The sequence below is a fragment of the Panulirus ornatus genome, chromosome 14 (genome assembly GCF_036320965.1).
Source record: "Panulirus ornatus isolate Po-2019 chromosome 14, ASM3632096v1, whole genome shotgun sequence".
Taxonomy (NCBI): Eukaryota; Metazoa; Arthropoda; class Malacostraca; order Decapoda; family Palinuridae; genus Panulirus; species Panulirus ornatus.
In genome coordinates this window covers 7,713,916-7,722,244 of record NC_092237.1, presented here as the reverse complement: position 1 = coordinate 7,722,244, position 8,329 = coordinate 7,713,916, and positions in this window count along the sequence as shown.

Here is an 8,329-nt window from a genome sequence, read left to right as displayed (position 1 = left end):
ACCAAATGTGTTTATTTCTTTTTTAAGAATCCCTTCCATAGTATGTAGAATGTCTTCTCATGAATATAGAGATTAAACATATTATATGAATTACATGTTTTGAATCAGTGTTCTTTCAATTTTTGTACCCAGCATGTGCATATTTGTTATATGTCCCAGTAAATTGTACAGCATGGTACAGTGCTGTGCTGTTGAACCTAGTGAAGATATGCCAGATCCATTGTACCATTTAGGAAAGTCACATCAGGTTTAGAATGCATTTTAAAGAAGGCAAGGAAGTAGGGAGCTGAAAATAGTCCAGATCATTGAGAAAGTTATTTAAAACAAGTGGCTGATATTTACATATGACACTTCCTTTTCAGACTGGATTCCCATAGAAAGGTGTATATACCTCTGGCAATTATAAAAAGCCATTGCTTTATCATGACATCATATTCTTATCAAATTGTTTCTATATCCACTAAAACATTTTCTGCTGTGAAGCAGGTTTGCATATTTATGATGTTTGCCATACTGTATTTCATAGTCTTTTCTTATTCATCCATACCAATAGCCCTTTTATCTATGCATTCCAATCTCTGTCCTGCTTCAGTTGTGTTCTGTTTTTGACTTTCTTCCCTGCTCCCTTTTAAAAAGAAATTCATGTTGTGGTCTTCTCAACATCTAGTAGTAATTTTACATATTCATATTACCTCAGACTTGCTTTAATTTTGGTGATTATTTATAACTGATGTCGTCTCATTAATTTCTTTACTGGGACCCCACTTGAAGAGCAAGTGCTATGGAGTAAATTACCCTTTTCCCTATGGCCATCTGTCTTTTCCATAACTTGTGAACCCATGAGGGAACTGGGATGATAGATTACTTAAATGTTACTGACTGCCACATGATGAACTATGACCTACCTCTTATATCGTAGCTAGTTGTAGCTAGGAGTCAATGCATATTTTGCTTCTGCTCTGTAACATTAAGGCAAGTGGAGCAAATGGGTTGCTACTTTATACAAGTATTACAAGCCACAAGATTATGTGTTGTTACCCATCCCCAGGGCCCTACTTTCAAAGTCAAAGTCATAGATAAAGTCAATGTTTCACAGAAGGGGACATGGTATTTTTTCTTTCTGCTCCTAACTTTGCAACCAGAAGAGAAATGAGGATACTACTTTGTGTATGTATTACCAAGCCAGAGAGAGTAGTGTCATGAACTGTATTCAGGGTTGTCTGTTCAAAGTCAAGATCATTGTTGGGATCATGGTATTCACATAATATAACTCACATGCTTAATATACCCTGCTTCAGTCCATCAACAGTGTGTCTCCCCCTGTATATCACATCACTCCAGTTCACTCTATCCTGTGTGCATCTTTCACCCTCTTCCATGTACAGGCCTCAAGCACTCAAAATCTAATTCATTCCATCCTTCCATCTCCAGTAACATCTCTTTCTCCTTGTTTCATCTACTTCTGGCATATCTATTTTCTTGGTCAACCTTTCCTCACTTATCCTTTCCATTGGCCTAACCCAGTACAGCAGACCTTTTTCAGCTTTTAAGACATACTCTTACCCTAGCATTTCATACTGAATCAACCCTCCTCACTCCACGTATTCTTATCAAACATTCTGTTTCCAAAACATTCATCCTCTTCCATACATTCTCATTTATATCCCATGCCTCACAATTATACAACAACGTTATGACCAACATACCTTCAAACATTCCCATCCTCGCCCTCCCAGATAGTTACCTCTTTCCACATATTCCTCAGTGCTACCAGGACCTTCGTCCCTTCACCCACCCTATTACTAACCTCAGCTTCCATGGTTCCATTCTTTGCAATGTCCACTGCCAGGTATTTAAAACACTTCGATTAGTGCAGGTCTTCTCCATTCAAACTCACACCCTAATTAATCTGTCTCTTTGTACTGTACATCTAACATCCTTACTTTTGTTCACATTTACTCTCTTTCTGTTTTCAAACACTTTCCCTAAATCAGACACCAGTTTCTGCAGTTTCTTGAATCAACCACTTTGTCAAAACCAACCAACAACTGACTCACCTCCTAAGACCCCCTCACCCCCAATAAACTGCATACTTTCTCCATTAGTAGAAGTAGTAGGTTGGAACATTTGGTAGAAGTAATCAGTAGGAACACCCCAATAGGCCTTAATAAATGCTAACATTAGCTCAGTGTTCCTGATAACCTAATTCTCTAGTACTGTCTTACACAGTTCCATAATTTCTAAATCTTTCCATAACTCTCCAAGTGATTAAAATTCCAGGAAAGATTAGCTAAAGTGTTTGTCATTATCTATATTTCTTGTAAGGGTGGTGTCATAAAAATGAGGGAAAAAGATGTACATCACAGCATTCATGATTATTTTAAACTGCTTACTTACTTGAGAACAAATTGATATTTTGTAAAATTTTCAAAAGGTATGGTTTATCACTGCACTATATAAAGGCTACTTATATGTGTGTGTTTTCTATTAACACCGACAAGTTGGCAAATGCAGGAAGTTAGTCCAAGTAAGTTACTAATCATTCTATGAACTAGCCTGATATTTATAGCGACTATATAGGTTACTATTTATAAGATTCAATAACAATGCCTGAATTCTGAGACAAGTAGTTGATGAGACCCATGAAAATTTCATGGCTAATATGAATATCACTATGGAGGGGCTAATTGTAATTAGTACTTTTTTTTTTTATTGTAAAAGGAAGTGTGAATGATAATCATTTAATCAAGGTTGTAAAACACTTCTTCATTGTGGAGTGTGTGGCCGATAACTCTTATCATCCCTACTGAGAGTGGACACACCTCCCTGATAGCTAGTAAGTGCTGCATTTCTTTGCTACGGGACTGCGCAGGGGTCAGAGTTTCCTGTGTGTGTGCGTGTGTGAGTTACTACTGGGTATAGAAGCAAGTCCGGGATGCGATATGCATCAAAGATAACCACGAGCAGGACAGTACGACCCTTAAGCACTGCTGTATGATTCTTAAGCACGACGGTACGGTTCTTAAGCACAGCAATACGGCCTCTGACTTTAATCCTTGAGTCCGGTCAAAGGTCAGGCCACCATACTTAAAGGTCGTATCCCAAGTTGAAATAAAATAAGGTATGGTAAATGTATGGTGGAAGGTTAGAGTTGAGTGGGTGGAATGTGGGTATGGAGTGCAGTTAATTGGATAGCCGTGTGAGTTCAGTTACATATGAAAGGAGCTTTGAAGCAAGAGGATGATTATAAGACAATACTATCTAAACATTTTTCACATCAATGCCTAAATGCTAAGACATATGACTGGCCTGCAGATAATCAATTTTAATCTCGTGAGATAAAATGTCACTGAACATCGATTTCTACATCAGCAACTTAATTAAACATGTTTCCTTATCTGATCAACAGCACGAAAGATGTTCCATGAACAAGTATGTCCCTCGCATTGCTGGATAGTTATTGGAGTGAGAAAAAAATGGATCGAAATGCTTATAGGATATCACAGTCAGGTTTACTATGTTTCATGTCTAAAGACAGAACTTTCATGTCATATGCCTTGTTAGATTTTAAGTTTAACCTTTTTAAGGTGGCATAAAAACAAACAACTTATTTATCTTTTCTTATTCAAATTTTTAGTTGACGGGGAAACCGTAAACTTTCACGGCCAAAGGTTGAATTTTTTCTAAGGTGGGACGTAAGTTAAGGTATAGAATAAACCTTAATTCTAGGTACCTTAATACAGCCTTCACCATAAAAAAAAGGCAAAAAACCCAACTAGAGTTGTGAGTTGTATGTCACTTGATAGTTTACATACTGGGGAACAACTGGATAAAGTTTCATTAGAACCTGAATTAGAGGTGTGCTAAAATTAGGTGTAACGACGTACAAAGAATGATCCCACTGTCTGTCATGTACTCATGCAACACAATTAGGGACAGTGGGAATTTGATACGCTATTTTGGCTTTACAAAAGCCATTTGGGTGTTGCATTTCTTGAATACCACTGGTAAGTACGGTGTCCGGCTATTCGGAAACACCCTTTTATGAACTTGTAAATTTCTATAAACTTAAGCGGGGAAAATCCCTCTAAACGGCAGCGATTAAATCACCAAGTCAATATATAGTATATATTTCATGTCTACATGCCTCAGCCTGTGAATACTGTTATAAGGCTGGCACATATAAAAAGCGTCGAGTTGATATAAATTTCTAGTAAGAGGATGGCTTTTTTTTCTCTCTCGCTTTTTCTATTTTTTTTTTTTTTTTTTTGGCTGTCATTGTCGTCTATAACAAAAATCAGAGCATTATCTGCCCTCGTTTCCTGTCAAAGCTCTTATCATTATTTGTAATATCGAGAGAGGAGTCAACCTATAGAGCCTTTTTTGTTTCATTTCATTTTCAGTTCCCGACACAACACTAACTTACCTTTAAACTAACCCAACGTATTTCTAACCACCAATATTGTGAAAATGGATTCTCTCGGTGCGTCTGGCCAGCACCTTAGTGGTTAAGTTTTACTCTTTTGGCCAAATAGCTGTCTGCTATTTCTGCCCCACTCTGACATTCAGTCACAAACGTACAGAATCGTACATTACGCTTCAGGCAACATGTAACACACAACTCGTTCTTGGCGACTATAATTGATTTTCCTGTGGTGAATACTACATGCTTTTAGTCCTCCCTTTGGACAACATGTCTTTGTAAGAAGCCATTGGTAAGCACTTTGTTTCTCTTTTCGTATAAATTAATAATTCCCACGGGCGGTTGTAGCCACCGAGTACAAAGCCACCAAGGAGTAACTCACCCCAACTATTCCACCGCAGTGAAGGACAACAGAAAATAACCCAAAGGATATTGATTCATAAAAGCAAATTATGTAGTACTGAGTTTCGGTCGACGGAGAGCCACGGTTGAGGGGTGACGTAAGGTTAGTTGGTATGACTTTTTCATAAAATATTTTCTCTGTACTTCATTGCCCTCCCCACGTTTTCTCTCATGTGGATGGATGACATTGGTCCATGTTAGTAGCTCCAGACCACCTTTGGTTATGTATTACTATTTCCCAGCACTGTAATTCAGCCTGTATGAAGCGATTCTTTCTATATTCTAGAACTTCGTATTGTTTCATGTGAAATGTAACTATGATTTTGTCTCATTAATCTTTTAGCATGTCTCATTATTTGTCATCGCATTACAATATCTATGACAGGTTGTGCACAATTGGGTGGGATAAAGAAAGTGTTCGACTATGATTTTAAATAAACTTTCCAGACATGTTCCCCGTTTTTCAAATACTAATAACTTTTATGATATACAAGTCTTATTCTGGCTATCGAATTATTTCAAACAGTTGCTCACTGATAGTCATGCTATCTTGCGTTATCAACCTTATCTTTGGTAAAGATTGTTGTCACTCCCTTTTAATCCAAGATAACTCTTATCGGTGGGATTTGTCGAAGATAACCAAATCTCTTGACTGACTGAAAATACGTGTATTTGATCACAGCAAAATCTTTCTTCATGAGAAGGTAAAAGTCAGATGAATCATAAGTAACATGCAAAAATAGTTCGGCTAACAGTTTGTTGGGGGATATTAAAATGTCACATTCACTGTCAACGCCAGGTTAAAGATAACTTTGCAGTTTGAAATGTGTTTAAATAAAGAATGCAATTGCTACCAGGAACAAAACAATTGCAAGGAAAATATTGCGAGATTACAGCAACCTAAAACTTGGGAGCTTCTTTTCAATATTTGGATTGACTGGAGCGAGTACAATGAGTTAATGTATTGAACCTCCACTAGTACAAAAAGCTTTGTGAATGAGACTAGCTTTTCTCTGATACAGTTAAAGGAAAAATGAGATGTACCCTTTGTCGTGTTAGCTGATAGATTTATGGCGTACAGCTCAGGCAAGAGCTAGACCTGTCTCCAAGAAGAATTATAAACTTTTTTGTTTGACTTTACCAACTAGACCAATCAGGAATCGCCCATTTATGAGGTGTAGTGACTGACATGGCACGGGCAAAATGTGGCCGTCTGGGGTGAAAAGAAATTAAGATACTGGTAGTAGAAGGAAAAACTAAAAGTAATCAGAGCTTCTCAACTCCGTAGACCTCACTTTTAAAGGAAAAGTTACAGGAAGGGAGAATGACAAAGGCAATGGCCAAGCCCTTGTCGGGCGAGTTTCAAGTAGTAGCCAGTCTAGTTATTTGAGTGAATCAATAGAGGCTTCCGCGGGCTGCCTTAAAACTTTTATGTGAAGTGATAAACTGCAACGTCAAATATTCATATCTCTATTAGAGACCACTGTATTCATATCTAGTTTCAGGGGGCTCAGCTTATTTATTGTTTGACGAGACACCGAGTTAGTTATCTGATACGATATCTACCTAATCAATAGCGTAACTATTCAATTTGTTTCCTTTTTGTCATAGTCTCTCACTCACCTTTATATCTCATTTTCACCACTTTGTTTCCATCAGTCCTTAGTGACAATGTCTATGGAATATGGAACATGGGGGGAAAAAAAACCGAGGGCAGAGACAGTAATGCTAACCCCAACAGCTTAGCCAACCCTAATACCCCTGACGATACCTGATAATGACCCGCCCAAAATATATGACTAATGTTAGAACTTTTATAACCCGAATTCATCACCACCACATCCACTTATGGGTATCTTGCAGCTATTTCGTTCCGCGTAATTAACTTAGTGTACGGTTGGACGGGGTGTTGTACACTTATGAAACCCCATCTGTAACCTTCACTACTGTAACACACAGGACCGACCCTAGCCTTTAGGGGAACCGAAGCTGATTCTCTTTTGATGGCCCGCCCCTCCACCCTTCAAACTCCCCCATAGATTATGAGTTTTAGGGGAGACCAGGGGGCATACCCCTGAAAAAATTATAGGGTTTTTAGGACAGTATTTCCTGCTTTCTGAAGGCTGCCATATAAAGGACGGAACAATGGGTTCTTTAGCTGTCGGGGCCCTACGCTCTAAGTCATACGTATAGGAAAGGCCTGCCTTAGCCAAACTACACTTCTGTATGCTGTCCCCATTCACAGTCTATTTTTGTAGTATTTTACCACTACTATTATTCAATGAAAATGTTTTTTCTCATATTTTCTGACAAGTTTTTAGTTTGCCTTGTTTGACCCTTGGTCGATCTATCTTTTCATCTTTTGAAGAGCTGCTCTCTGAAGTCATTCAGACTAGTTTGAAAACTTAAAGGGTTTGGTTAAATCCATCCCTTCCTCTCTTTTCCACAGTAAACAAATTTATGGCCTTTGAACCTTAACCGTAACTCAGCTTTCTTAATTCTGGTTGCCGTCCACTGGACCTTAATAGTTCTTTGTACTTCTTAAAATGTGATGACCAAACTTGAGAATCATATATCTAGTTTTGGCCTGGTAAAGGATGTGAAAAGGCTACTGAATGATATATTGCCTATTGATTGGAATGTGACCCAGTTATTCACCAGCAGAGTTTGTCTTTTAAACTAGGTACAGTGTCGATTCCTAAGTCCCTCCCATGCACAGACTCCTACAGCTTATTTCCTGACATATGATATTTATATCAAGGCCATCTTTCACCGTGTCCCATTAATTTTATTTGATACTTACTCTGGTTGGGTTGAATTTCATCAAACTTGTATCAAACCAACTCAAAGAGTTTGTCTCGGTCCCTTTTCACTCCATTACCTCCTTCATAACCTTCGTATCGTCCTCATTCATTTAGGCACGAGTCCAAACCTTTTTGCACGTTAGGTACACAGATTAAGAAGAATAATGGTTCCAGGTATGAACCTTGCGACAAACTACGGGTGACTCCAGACCGCTTCCAGTCCCTTTCTCATAATGTCGGAGTCTGTCTTTACTCCTGTCTAAAGGTCCATATCTTTACTAAGCTCCCATTTGGTATAGTGTCAAATGCTCTCCGGCACTCCAGATGCACACATAGTGTATGTACCCAGTCTTCTCTTTTGTTTAAAATTGATCTCTGCTTCATAGAAGTCTGAGAGGTCTGTTACAAATGACTTCCAGAATAACTTACAGGTCACCTTAGAAGTAGGTATGACTTTTCTCATTATTCCATAAATCTTTTAGAAAAATTTTGCCTAGTAAACTAAAAAGAAAGAAAAAGTAAAAGAAAGCCTTTTGTTTCTTTATACGATGCTTAGACATTTATATAAGGCTATGCAGTAGCGGATGTCTGGCCCATGACAAGATTTCACCATATTTGAGGCATGACAACCAACTTGATGAATGTGATGGAAGATACAAGAAGAGGCAGTCTCCATGACGACACGAGTTATCTTTACCCA